A 14,660-nucleotide genomic window follows, 5' to 3' on the forward strand; every position below is an offset into this window, starting at 1 on the left:
GCGTTGATGTCGTTACCGGCGCTTTGCTTGTCGTTGTCCCGCGTAGGTGCTACGTTGGTGGTTCGTTCTGTGGCGAACAGGTGTCGACGATACTGTGCCGTTGAAGCTTCGGCGTTTGCAGCGATAGGAGCAAGGATCTTTGCTATCGCCGTGATTTGGTCAACTGCCGCCTTCTGCGCCGCTTCTTGTAGGGCGAGGCGTGCCAAGATGGTTTCCATAGACGCAGGAGGGGGTAGTGGAGTTACTGGTGTAGGCGTAGGTGTCGCCTCTGGAGCTGGCATCACCTCGAGAGCTTCGCGCTCCTCGCCTGACGAAGAACTGTCGTTGCTAACAACCATAGTACTAACGTTACTTTGCTAGTGGCCCCATGGTGGGCGCCAACTGTTTGATCGGAAAACGCTAATAAAGAAGATGTGGGTTTAACAAAGACGTCTTATTTATGGTCGGAGAAAACGTTCAGTCGGTTACAAGAGAAATGAAGAGAATGCGACAGAGAGGAAGCCGGTGGCTCGATGAGCTACCAGACAAGTACAACTAACGGCGAGATGAAGCAAAGGTGAAAACCCTAATCTAGCCGCCAAGTGTTAGTCAATGATTTCGGATCCCCTTCTCATTGCTTTCTCTTCTCTTTATATAGTCCTCCTAATGTTTCATCCTTGACCTAGCTTATGTCGTCTTCGTGGGCCTTCCCTACTGGGCCGAGAGTCCTGTAAAAAAGCTGGCCCTTCAAGCCGACTATCCGAGCCATCGCTCTATTTAGTCCGGGCCAGGCTTCCTATTCCTTGGGCCTTGTGGGGTGGTTAAATCCATCCTCTACACTTAATGTGTAAGTTAATAGGAGCTTTCTTTTTGTTTAAATTTCATTTACTCAAGTCTAAATAATTCTTGTCTCACTGTTACAGGTATGGCCATTATGTCATTGCCCATTACATGAGGCATAACGTCGGCACAGAGCCTTTTTCAGATGATGATTCGGGTGAAGATGACAATGAAGTGAGTGAGAGGTCGGAGAGTCAAGAAGAGGTTCCAGTCACTGAAGACGAGCTTTCAGACGATTCCATTCAACCTGTGGAAGACGAGACTCAGGGCGAAGAGGAACAACAAGGTTTGGAGAATGAAGAAGCGGATCCAGTCAACGAGGAGGAGCTTTCAGTTGATTCGGTTGAACCTGTGGAAAACGAGAGTCAGGGTGAAGAGGAACAAGGTTCGGTGAATGAAGAAGATGATCCAGTCAATGAAGACCATGGTTTGGAGCTCACAATTCAGATGCAGATTAAGCTCACGATCAAGACAACATAGATCTATTACCACGATGAGTCAGTCACGACGAGTCAGTCACGAGTCTAGTGAACATTGATTTTCCATTTCTAGCCTACTTATGGCCAAAACCCAAAGTTTCTAGTTTTTAAAAACTATAGCAGAATCCTTGTTTCTCCTAAGTTGCATGTTTTCCCTTTAGAAGTCAGACAGCTGATTGGTTCTCTTGCCCTGAGAAATCTTGACTACTCATGTTATAAAACGGAATGTTTGAGTTCCGTTTTTTGAACTCTTCTTCCCAAGTAAGCATTAAACTTGCAGGAGCTATGACCACAGGATGGCTCTCTCGAAACTGTTCTAGGTATGACTGAGCAAACACGATGATCAAACGCGTCTTACCAGTTCCAGGCGAGTGCGAGATAATGCATCCGCAACTTTCTTTTCCTACTGACCGTTTCCGCTCGTCGAGTTTTGTTGTCCCAGCTAAGTTCTTCCACATAAATTAAAAGCCTTCTTGTTGGTGTGGGTACAGAGTATTTTTGATGCCAGGGATGTATTCCCAAAATGTTCCTTGTGTATTTTTCAAAGACTCCATATCTCTGCTGTGGTCTGAAGCTTCAAAATCAAGACTGTCAAATAAAGTTCTACCCTTTTTGTCACTGCATGTCTTCTTGTCACTAATATTAGCACGATACTTGTCCTGCACAATGCATAGGAAAGAACATGTTAAGAACTGAAAACAATATCACCAAGTATGGTACAATTTTTTAGCACAAAAAATGTTACCATAGTAGGCGAGACATCTCTGATCTCGACGGAGACGTAAGAACAGTAGCGGCATTTTAGACCAACTTCTTCATCAAGTACGAAGTCATGCTTCCCATTGCTACATGACACATCTCCATTCTGATACATCAAAGAGCAAATTAAAATTAAAGTTCATGTCTTAACAATAAAACCCAAAAATAGTATTCTTACTCTAGAATGAGTAGAAGAGTGTACACCTTCCAATGATAAAGCTAAGGCCATATCGTCCCACAACCTGTCTATATCTCTTTCTCCTCTTCTGTTTTCTCTATTGGTTCAGACTTTAGATAATTGTTCATCAAATGGTTGGTTCTATATGAAAACGCCTTGTCGACCTTTATTACCCTTAATTTTAATTTACACTAGATCTCGATACGCGCGGTTGCGCGAATTTTTGCTTTCATTTATTTTTATATAAATATTTTGTTTTCAATTCTAAATTGGTATATATTATAATATATATATGTCAATCAATTTTTAAAACATAATAAGTTTACTGTATATTTTTCATTGAATAGATGTTTTCAAACTTTCACATGTATCTGTATCTTCTTCTATATATATATTTTCGGATTATTATTTCATTATCAAAATCGTAACTATATATATAAAGATTAGTAAAATATTGTTTTATTGTCATATTCAAAGATATTGTAACATTTCAAAAATTTAGAAAGTTTTTTTAAAAATTAAACTTTTCGCTTCATAGATTTATATTATCGAGTAAATAATTAAATATTTAGTTTTTATTTATTTTTTAAAATAAAGTATATAGTTTAAAATTTGTTTTCATTGGTTTAAGGTAGTAAAGATTAATCATTGTCAGATAATATGATTTTTGTTATTTAAAAAAAATATTTACAATTTTAAAAGTTAAAATCGACTAATATTTAAATATTTAGCATATAGAGGTATAGTATTACAACATTAAATTATATCTATTTAATTTATACTATCTATAAATTCAATGGATCATCTATTGTTTAAATTCAATTATTGATAGCCCAATAAAAATTTCTGGTAGACCCAAAATTTAAATGATAAGATTAGATATTAAATGTAACATGACTTTTTAGGAATATGTCCATTATGTTAATTTTTTTAAAAATCACACATGAATCAAAGTTGTGACTTCTGTTTTAATACATAAGATTGACATTCTTTTACTGATACGAACCATTTAATATAACATGGACTGTCTTTTCCAAATTCATATATCTTCTAAAGTTCAATTTTTTTTAGGTTTCTTTGAAATGCCATAGAACTTATGTCCAAATGAACCTTTAAAGATCCAATTCATTTTATAAATACAAAGAAGCCTATACAAACTTGAATGCCATAAGCCAATTCCAAAGTGTTGTTCATTTTTTATTTTATAAACTACAAAACGCTTTATTATTATATTATGCACAAGATTTGATAGAACGTTTTTTATAGAAAATATAATTTTGTGTAAATTTTCTTTTATGTTAAGTTGGATATGTGTATGATTATGTTGTCTACACCGAATTTCAATTATATAATTAAAAATGATCGGATTCTTAGTATTTTTTACTATTTTAATCATGAATTATAAAAATTTATAGTGTTTTAAGTTTTATAACACCATAAAATAAATAAATCAATTGGACTCAATCATAAATAGAATGAGATCGAATTTTCTAATACCACTGTATCCTTTTTTTGTGAAAGTTTATAAAATAGTGGAGAATGAGGTTTTTATATACTCAAATATACTTCTCGCCGTAGTTCTTTTTTTTTTCTGGTTTGCATAATGTTGTTGTTGGTTATTTTAGACAATGATATTTGGTTGTCATGACTGTTAGTGGAATGATTCTGATGTCATTTATTAATTTTTGTTAATTCTAATTTGTTTAAATAAGTTGTTTTGACTCTGGATGCTCTGTGGAGACTGATTGTACTCACATTATGATTTTTAAACTTTAAGTAGTGTGTGGAACTGTTACCAACGTTTTGTAAGTTTTTTTTTTGTTTTTGTAACTAACGTTTTGTAAGTTATTAACATTACCATTTTCAAACTGTGAAGGTAATAGCTTCATATAGGTCCTCCTTGGGGAGGGGAGGTCGGCTGTTCGACTCGCGTGGAGGGGAAGACGTGTCCAGGACCCGTAAAAAGGTACAGACAAAGGCTGGCGCCGGCCGGGCCTAGGTGGTGGGCCGCAAAGTCAACACCTGGTTAAACAAAAAAAATAAATAATATAGGTCCTCCTTCTTGATCATCTTCAAAGTTCAAACTCAGCTTTGCTCACTTCTTGATCATCTTCAAGGAAGTCGTGGGTTTGAGAAGGTATTGGTCTTCTATAATTTGGAACCCATAGTTGGTGTGGTTGTTGTTTTCTTTTGTTTTCCTTATTTTGAATGGGCTTTAGAAGAATGGTAACTTGGGTTTGAATAATTTTATAGTTTGGAAATTTGTTGGGATTTTGTACTTGTCATTGTATTATATGCATGTATACAACATCGTGCAAGTGGACAATATGGCATGGCTGCTATTAACTTTAAGAAATTAATATCTTATAGCGGACATATTATGTAACTACGTATTTCTGGTAAGAAGAAGAAGTTTTTGTTTTATAAATCATTGAATCCTAAACTGCAGTTTGCTTACGCTTTTAATAATGTAAACGTCTAAGTATTTTAAACGATCAAGTAATATTGATAGGAAAAACTGTCTAGAGCAAAGGAAAGTAAAATGAAAACTATAGATATTGAAAATCGTGAAGTATGAGACTGGCATGATGGGTGTTAATTTTCTATGTTAAAACGAAGCATAAGAATTCTCCATTTGGTTATAGCAAAAAAAAAAAAAAATAATGCAACGAGTTTTCGGGGGTCATTGAGGCAACATCATCTTGTTGGCATTACGAAGATCATATTAGTTCCGTAAGACTTATTTCACAATAAAGGGATGTCATTTAGTGAGCGTTTTATCTAGAGAGAGAGGGTTCTTGTTGGGGTCGAAAACGGTAACGACGAAGTTAACATCCAAATCTCCGTAAAATACAAGTATGAGTGCCTTTCCGCGAGAAATTGTACTTGGTAAAAAGAATGTCGCGGCATATGTTCTCGAGATAAAACCTTGTTCAAACCCCGTTTGGATTAAACACAAGCTATCCCAAGGCAACAGAAACGTATCTGAGCCAGCCACGGATATGTTCGAATGTGACGGTCGGAACACGGATAGACCAAGCTCAGTCACTACGTAACTACCGCACATGCACACTGCCCGGTCGCTACGTAGCGACCGAGCGTCCGTCTCGCTCGGTCGCTACGTAGCGACCGAGGGTCCGTCCCGCTCGGTCTCTCGCTCGGTCGCTACATAGCGCGTGTCCCGCTCGGTTGCTACGTAGTGACCGAGCTCAAGCCAAGCCCGGTCGCTACGTAGCGACCGAGCATGCGTTCCGTTCGGTTGCTACGTAGCGACCGAACTCTTCCGAAACGTCGATACGTCACGAATCCATGCATTCTCGTCTACCCTTCGATGCTGTCTCCCGAAGACCGTAGCGAACCCATTTCATGTTTTCTGCCATTCAAAGTCATCAATCAAACTTTACGATAAAAACCGCGGAAAGTTTGTTTTTATCGAAAGAAGTCGTAATAAACGCTTCAAGTCGAAAGACGGTCCAAAGGGACCTAAGGCATGACTCGAAGCCCACCTTACGATTTCTTAACTAGCAGCCCGTAAACCGTGGGATGGTTTACGTTTGGTTCGCAAGGAAAGATAAATGTCAAGTTTCCGTGAATAAATACGAAATTTTTGAAGATAATTACAAAGATCGGGAAAAATGGAATATCTCCATTTTTTATACTATGACGGCTTATAGTCAATGATTTCGGATCCCCTTCTCATTGCTTTCTCTTCTCTTTATATAGTCCTCCTAATGTTTCATCCTTGACCTGTCGTCTTCGTGGGCCTTCCCTACTGGGCCGAGAGTCCTGTAAAATTTCCGTTTTTGTTATTTCGAGCTGCGACTCAATTAGGTTTAGCTGTCTTAGGGTTGCTCGAGCCCAGGCTTATACCTTGTTGTAAATGCTCATTCGCAAACTTGGAATAAGACTTTTATTTGCTCTCTTTTTACGATTTTTATACTTTGTCGTTGTTATCTCGTGCTCTGATTGCTTAGCGTGTGGTATTAGCAGATATCCGGGACCTCTGGGAAATTAGGGTTTTCCTAGTTTCCTAAATTAGACGGAAATCGACTGTGCGAACTTTGGTTCCCACAGTTTGGCGCTAGGAGGGGGAGGCGGATCAATCAAACTCACAACCACATCACGCTCAACCAGACATGTCAACTGACGACATGGACAACGTACAAACTCCTCTTAACGGAGGCGGTGGCACTGATCTCCACACTCTAGCAGCGGATGAATCCGCGGCCAACGCACCAGCCAACGCCGCAGCGCTCGAGGAGTTTAAAAAGATGTTCGCCACCTACGAAAAAAGGTCGGAAGAACAGGATAAGCTCGTGAGCACCTTGACCAAACAAGTTCAAACCTTAATGGCAAGGACTCGAGCGATTCGCCCCCACGGAACCACTAAAGTTCGCGGGAGAAGACTCGACTTCGTAACCCTACTCGATAGGCCTGGAACCGCGTGGGAACAACCTTCGAGTCAAACCCCTAGCGAAAAATCTCCCATCGAAAAAAGGAACCCTGAAAGTCCTCCGCCTCCCGCGAAGGATTCAGAGGATAATGAAGTCGAGCACGTCTACCTGGATCCCAGCGACGTCTCCAACGATACCGAGAAGGACGTCGACAGACATCCAAGAAGGACCATAAACTGATCTGCTCGGGAAAGCTCTCCGTTCGACAAAACAATGACGGAAGAGAAGGAAATCCTCTATTGGAACGAGCAAGAAGAGCTGGCTGAAAAGCAAACCGAGATCACTCGCAGTAAACGCCGACAGGCTCGGAAATCTATTGACGAAACATCAGATATCCGCGATCTTCGTGACTACATCACCTAAACTGCAGCAGAGGTAAGAGCCGTGAAATCCCAGTTCCATCACGCTACCAGTGCTGCCCCCGAGATCGACAGGCTGCTAGAAGGGGCTCGGAAGACTCCTTTCACAGCTCGCATCTCTGATATGAGAGTATCTGATCCGGGAAAAATCAAAGTACCAAAATATGATGGTACAATCGATCCGAAGGCGCACCTTCAGGCTTTCCGCATTATGATGGGAAGATCAAGACTAAAGGACGGCGAAAAAGATGCCGGCTATTGCCGTATATTCGTCGAGAATCTGGAAGGAGCAGCGCTCGAATGGTTCCCACGCCTTAAGCGAAACTCTATCGAGAGTTTCCGACAGCTCGCATCGTAATTCCTCAAACAATACTCTATGTTCATAGATAGAGAAACTTTCGAAGTCGATCTCTGGAGTCTATCCCAGAGGGAGGACGAACCCCTCCGTGAATTCATCAGCCGGTTTAAACTAGTGATGTCCAGGGTTAGCGGGATAAGCAACAAAGTGGCCATTGACGCGCTCAGAAAAACCCTCTGGTACAGGTCGAAATTCTGAAAATGGATAACCCTGGACAAACCGCAGACGATCCAGGACGCCCTCCACAAGGCGACAGACTACATCAAAATCGAAGAGGAACGAAAGTTTTGTCGTAAAAACATAAGTCGACGAGACCGTCCTCGAAAGATGTAGACCCAAAAACGAAGAAGAAGAACTCTCGTAACGACAAGTACGTCCATCACGAGAGGGAAGAGCTCCAAGGGGCGCACAATTACGCGATCAGTTCGGACCAAGGCCGAACCACGGGTAATACAGGGACTCGTAATCAAGGATATGATGAAAACACCTTCTGCAAATTCCACCAATCCCGAGGCCACTCCACGACTAACTGAGAAGTCTTGGGAGCAAGGCTGTCCGCAAAGCTACTAGCTGGAGAGCTCTCGGAAGTAACCAGCGTAAAAGACCTCACCCTCGAGACTGATCGCCCCCCGAGGACGAACTGAAATCCGCCCGCAGAGAAATCCCCTCAAAGAAACCAATCCGGGGATAAGCGTGGAAGAAGGCCGGACGACAAAGGAAACGATAACAATCGACGCAGAGTCAACATGATCATCGGAGGATCGCAATACTGTAATGATATGGTTTCTGCCATCAAGGCTTACCAGCGGAAGGCATAATAGAGTGCAAACTGGCCTACATGGCCTCCCCTCCGAGACGGTCGAAACAGCTCAATCATTTTTACGAAGGAGGAAGCCGGCGGGATCGATCAACCTCACTGCGATCCGCTCGTCATAGATCTGGTCATACGAGATCTAGAAGTCGGAAGAGTACTCATCGACACGGGAAGCACGGTCAATGTTATCTTCCGCGACACCCTCAATCGGATGAGTATCAAACTCGGAGAAGTAACTCCAATGCCAAAACCACTCACGGGTTTTTCGGGCGAAGTGTCGATGACTCTCGGATCGATCCAGCTGCCAGTCATGGCCAAGGAAATCACAAAAATCATCGAATTCGCGGTGGTCGATCATCCTGCTATCTACAACATGATCATGGGAACCCCAAGGCTCGACACCATGCAAGCCATTCCGTCGACGTACCACTTCAGCGTCAAATTCCCAACTCGGAACGGAGTCACGGCCATCTGGGGATGCCAAAAACAGTCACGACTATGCTTCCTTGCGGAGCATAAATTGAGGCAAATCGCGACTTCCGCAACGGCAACTCGCAAGCGCACGAAGATAGCTCAACCTTCGGCCGAAAACACTCCAAAGAAAGACAATTCAACATCGTATGCCGACGCGAACGCTTCAAACGTCGAAACTCAACACGACTCCGAAGCCTACACTGCATAACAACTGGATAAAAGCGCTGACCCGGCCATGGTCACCACGATCAAGGCGGTCAGCACGACAACAACCACCGAGTAAGAATACTCGCGGCATAAAACAGAACTACGAGATGGCTTGATCCTCGAAAGAGGTACGTAGGCAGCTCGTCAAAAGATGAGTTCAGCTATCCCCCTCTCTAAAAAGGGGGGGGGGAGTGGGTACGTATACTCGTATACTCCCACATTGGAAAAGATGCATCATTGTAATCAAGTTTCATTACTACATTATGCATTTTCCCTTTTATAAACACTTGCGCTCCAATTAACGTAAAAGTCTCAGGACACGCTTAGAAAATCTAAAAACATCAAGACTCTTGTCAACGGCCCTATCCGGTCCCAACCACAAAGCAGTCATTCTTCAGCACCTAAAATATACGTACAGTTTTCGAAGCAACTGCGAGACGTCGCCAAGTTAAAAATCGAAAACTCTGCAAAAAATCGTCCAAACGCGACTATAAAACCCACCAAATACTCACACCCCGTTGGCAGCAAAACCTCTACTAATATCGGGTTTACGAAAAACAATTGGTACAGGTCAATATACGAGGGTTTGGTGTGAACCTTGGGTTCCAGATACAGTGGCTCGACCACCTACGAGACGATGCAAACAATTGTCTGAACGCGACCATAAAACCCGACAAAAATTTACCCCCGTTCGTCGATTGGCCCCGACGAACACACCAGCCGTCTTAAACAAACGCAACTCGATCAACTCTAAACGCGACCATAAAACCCACCGAATACTCACACCCCATTCGTCGATTGGCCCCGACGAACACGCCAACCGTCTTAAACAAACGCAACTCGATCAACTCGTTTGATCATTGAACATCCAGCACAAGGATGAAAGCGCGCTACAAAAAAAAATCCAAAATTTTGGTTCAGCACTTCCAGTTGGCTTAAAAATTGTCTCTGGAGGGATGCTCGATTCATACCATACAAGTCATATAAGCCGAGAACCTATCGCAGACTTTAAATCGGTACGAATCAGGTGGAAATCGCAACAGGAAAGTCGAGCCGGCTAGTCACCGCACAAACCTTAAAACCGAGAGTAAACCTAGGTCTTGCCCTAAACCCATCGCATTGGTCTCTGACATCTCAAGACATGATATCTAAACGATACGAGATCCTAAACCATGTCTCTCCGTTCACATCTCAACGTTCCCAAAAAGTTGTAAGAATGTATTATTTTTACAAAAACTCACGTCTCGAATGAACCAACAGATTGAACATCTCAACGGAATTAAATATGAGACGACAACTCATGTTTACTTCAAACCCATTCAAGGCAAAGTAACAAACATCCGTTATATATATAAACCGTATAGCGGCAGGGATTCGAAGCCATCAACGGCCAGTCCCGACAAATATAAAAACGGCTGAAACAGGCCAATACAAAGTTCAAAGGCCACATTCGGCCAAACACAAGCCACACTCGGCCGCAAAATACTAGATAAGGGAAAAACTTCCTCCCATCGAACTCTTACCTCTCACGAATCAAAAGTTAAAATCCCCGGACAAGGAAGCTCCAAATACATCCGCGGGGTAGTTCACCTCCTCATCGTCACCGACGAACTCGGTCGTGGCCTCCACAGTATCGGGAGAAACCGGAACAGGAGCCCAAAATTCCTGGATCCTCCCGTCAATCGGGGGAATGAGTTTCTCAGCATGAGCATGGTTCTTCATGCCATCTTTCATGAACTTCATCTCCTCTTCGAAGACATAAACCTCCGCCTGCGTCTTCCAAAGATTCCCGACTGAACCTCGGCACTCGCGGTAGTCGCCCACCAAGGTATAAGCATCCCTGAGGTTCCCGTACTCAATCTGAAACTGAGACGCATGACTCTTCATTACCTCGACAATCTCCCTCTTACCCTTCCGTTTCGCCTTACGAACGGCCCTCGCATGATCACAAGCAAGTTGCGCATCTCGCTTCAACATCTCGTCTTGCTTACGAGCAAGGGCCTTCTCCGCCTTCTCCGCTTTAAAACGACAGACCATGGCCTCTCTATGGCTCGCCTTAAGGGCCGAGCCGAGCAAGTTCAGACCCTGCAAAACCGTTTAGCGCGTTTTAGGAGAGAAAAGGAATACATAAAATAATCGACAAAAATTCTTGAATAACTAACCCCATTGATAATACGAGATCCTTCAGCAATAACTTTCGACCTTCTCGATTCGCCCACAGGCGGGGGAAGATCGAAACCGAGGGTAGACCAGAAAAAAAAATCATCAAAATCCGGGATAGGGATCTCGCTCGTGCCACTTCTATCGCCATAAGCAAGGTCCAGATCCCATCCCGGGAGCGTAGAGTCATCCACCGAAAACTCTATGTCACCAAGGTCGATATCTTTCCCCTTCGAATAGTTCAACCCCGTCGTGACTGTGGGAGCGGCGTCGGGACCCTGGGCATCAGGCTCGGAGTCACTGCTTGTTTCCGCGCCCGACGCAAGGCCAGGATGCGTAAGTCTCAACGCCTTTCGAACCCTCTTCGGCGTAAAGGAAGTCCAGAAAAATGGGCTGTTCCTGAGAAGATCCCTCAATGCGATCATATCTTCAGGAAACGAAGCTAGCGGATTAATGAAGGGACGATCGTTCGGCAGCCTGCAGAGCAGCGGGATGCAACTCTCTTTGACAGACGCAGCGTCTATACGAACAAAGAAGAAAAATCTCTTCCACGAGTTGAAGTTGGAAAGGAACCCCTTGACCACATACATAAAGTTCCCAGGGACCAGTCGGTACTTGTCCGTATCCCGAACAATCTGCAACCTGAAAAGCGCTTCAAAGTGGTCGGCGGAAAGGGAGAGATCGTGCTCGTAGCTCAAGATCAAAACCCCAACGAGATGCTGGATACTAAGGGGATTCAGCTGACTCAGCGATACCTCAAAGAGATCCAGCACGCGGATGATTATCTCGGGAATCGGGAACCACAAGTGGCAGCGCACTACGAACACTTCGTGCAAAGTAAAGTAACCCTCCGGAGGACTACTAGCGCGTTCTCCTTGACGTGGAACCCGAAATTCCACCATATCTGAAATTTGGTAGAACGATCGCATGATCCGAAGAAATTCGCAAGTGCTCCTACTCGGTGCACCTTCTTCGACCAAACGATGGTTCATAACCGGGAACGACTTCTCGTCGGGAGGCGTGATCGAACCATACCTCGTGACCCACCATGCTTCGTTCTCGGCCGGATCCACAGAATGAGGCACAAATTCGATCTTCGGCATGAGGAGCTCTTCGTGAACGTTTGTGGACGAGGACCCTTTCTTCGAAGTTCTCCTCTCACTCGACATTTCGTATTTTAAAATAGAATCAAGAAGAAAAGGATAGAGAGAAAAGAGAAATTCTTTCAAGAAACCTCTTTGTGAGAATAAGCAAGTGAAAAGATTATGAAGAAGGTATCTCCCTTTTTCTAGGCATGAGAAATTACTATTTACTTGCGGACTTTCGGACACGAACTTCGCCTAAATACACCATTCTCGTCCGAACTCGCCATACCGCACGCTAGAATCTCACCAGAAATCCACGATTCTAACGGGCTGGGGGGCTAACTGTTGGGGTCGAAAACGGTTACGACGAAGTTAACATCTAAATCTCTGCAATTTACAAGTATGAGTGCCTTTCCGCGACAAATTGTACTTGGTCAAAAGAATGTCGTGGCATATGTTCTCTAGATAAAACCTTGTTCAAACCCCGTTTGGATTAAACACAAGCTGTCCAAAGGCAACAGAAACGTATCTGAGCCAGCCACGGATAGGTTCGAATGTGAAGGTCAGAACACGGATAGACCAAGCTCAGTCACTACGTAACTACCGCACATGCACACTGCCCGGTTGCTACGTAGCGACCAAGCGTCCGTCCTGCTCGGTCGCTACGTAGTGACCAAGCTCGAGCCAAGCTCTGTCACTACGTAGCGACCGAGCGTCCGTCCCGCTTGTTCGCTACGTAGCCACCGAGCGTCCATCCCGCCGAGCTCGAGCCAAGCTCGGTCGCTACGTAGCGACCGAGAGTCCGTTCCACTCGGTCACTATGTAGCGACCGAGCTCAAGCCAAGCCCGGTCACTATGTAGCGACTGAGCGTACGTTCCGTTCGGTCGCTACGTAGCGACCGAGCTCTTCCGAAACGTCAATGCGACACGAATCCTTGCATTCTCGTCTACCCTTCGATGCTGTCTCCTGAAGACCGTAGCGAACCCATTTCATGTTTTCCGCCATTCGAAGTCATCAATCAAACTTTACGATAAAAACCGCGGAAAGTTTGTTTTTATCGAAAGAAGTCGTAATAAACGCTTCAAGTCGAAAGACGGCCCAAAGGGACCTAAGGCATTACTCGAAGCCCACCTTACGATTTCTTAACTAGCAGCCCGTAAACCGTGGGACGGTTTACGCCTGGTTCGCAAAGAAAGATAAATGTCAAGTTTCCGCGGATAAATACGAAAGTTTGAAGATAATTACGAAGATCGGGAAAAATGGAATATCTCCATTTTTTATACTATGATGGCTTAAGGGTAGAAGGGGAAAAGCGTAAACCGACCTAGGAGCGAGTATATAAGGAGTCCTAGGCGAGAGGCATAGAGTGATTTTTTTCAGAGAAAACTTAGTACTTAGAGCAATTAGGCAACTTTCCGTTTTTGTTATTTCGAGCTGCGACTCAATTAGGTTTAGCCGTCTTAGGGTTGCTAGAACTAGGAATCTCGCCGACAGCTCTCGAGCCCAGGCTTATACCTTGTTGTAAATGCTCATACGCAAACTCGAAATAAGACTTCTCTTTGCTCTTTTTTACGATTTTTATACTTTGTCGTTGTTATCTCGTGCTCTGATTGCTTAGCGTGTGGTATTAGCAGATATACGGGACCTTTGGGAAATTAAGGTTTTCCTAGTTTCCTAAATTAGACGGAAATCGACAGTGCGAATTTCGGTTCCCACAGTTCTCATGACAACACGTATAGGTAAGCACGTTTGTTTATTGAGAGACATGAATTATGTTTCTTTTATAAACACTACATGAGTTCTGTTAATATTCTGGAATTTGTTTTAGTGAGCATTTTATCTAGAGAGAGAGAGGGTTCTCATGGACAACATGTATAGGTATGCACGTTTGTTGACTGAGAGACATGAGTTCTGTTTTTTTTTAAAACACTACATGAGTTCTGTTAATATTCTGGAATTAGTTTTTCTTAACTGTTGGCGTCTTCCCTTTTTTGTAAGACCGTTTAAACTTTGTTTTAAGACGTAAACCGGCTTGCATTATTCATCTTAACCAAAACCAGTTTGCATAATTTTGTCAAATCACTTCTTGAAATGTAAAAACTATTTTGTATCGAGAGTTCATTTGGAGAAGCAAACAACTCATAGTCTAATTTTCTTAAACAGATAAATATGGTCAAATGGATTTGATGGATCGACTTTTATAGAAGACTAGGTTAAGATCCGCGCCTTGCGCGGAATAAACATTATATATAAAAATTATTTATGAATTATATGTTTTAACATATAATGAAATAAATATACATTTAACTAAAAATTAATAACTATTACATATATAATTAAATTAGTGCGAACATATAAATCAATTTTATTAATCCAAACAATATTTTTTCTATTTGATAAGATATAAAAGTACATTTAAATGATATTAACATACATTTACGTATGTCTTAAAATTAACATTTAAATGACATTAACATACATTTAAATAATTAATTAAATAAATAAAAACATTT

This window comes from Brassica oleracea, chromosome C7, assembly GCF_000695525.1.
Source record: "Brassica oleracea var. oleracea cultivar TO1000 chromosome C7, BOL, whole genome shotgun sequence".
Classification (NCBI taxonomy): Eukaryota; Viridiplantae; Streptophyta; class Magnoliopsida; order Brassicales; family Brassicaceae; genus Brassica; species Brassica oleracea.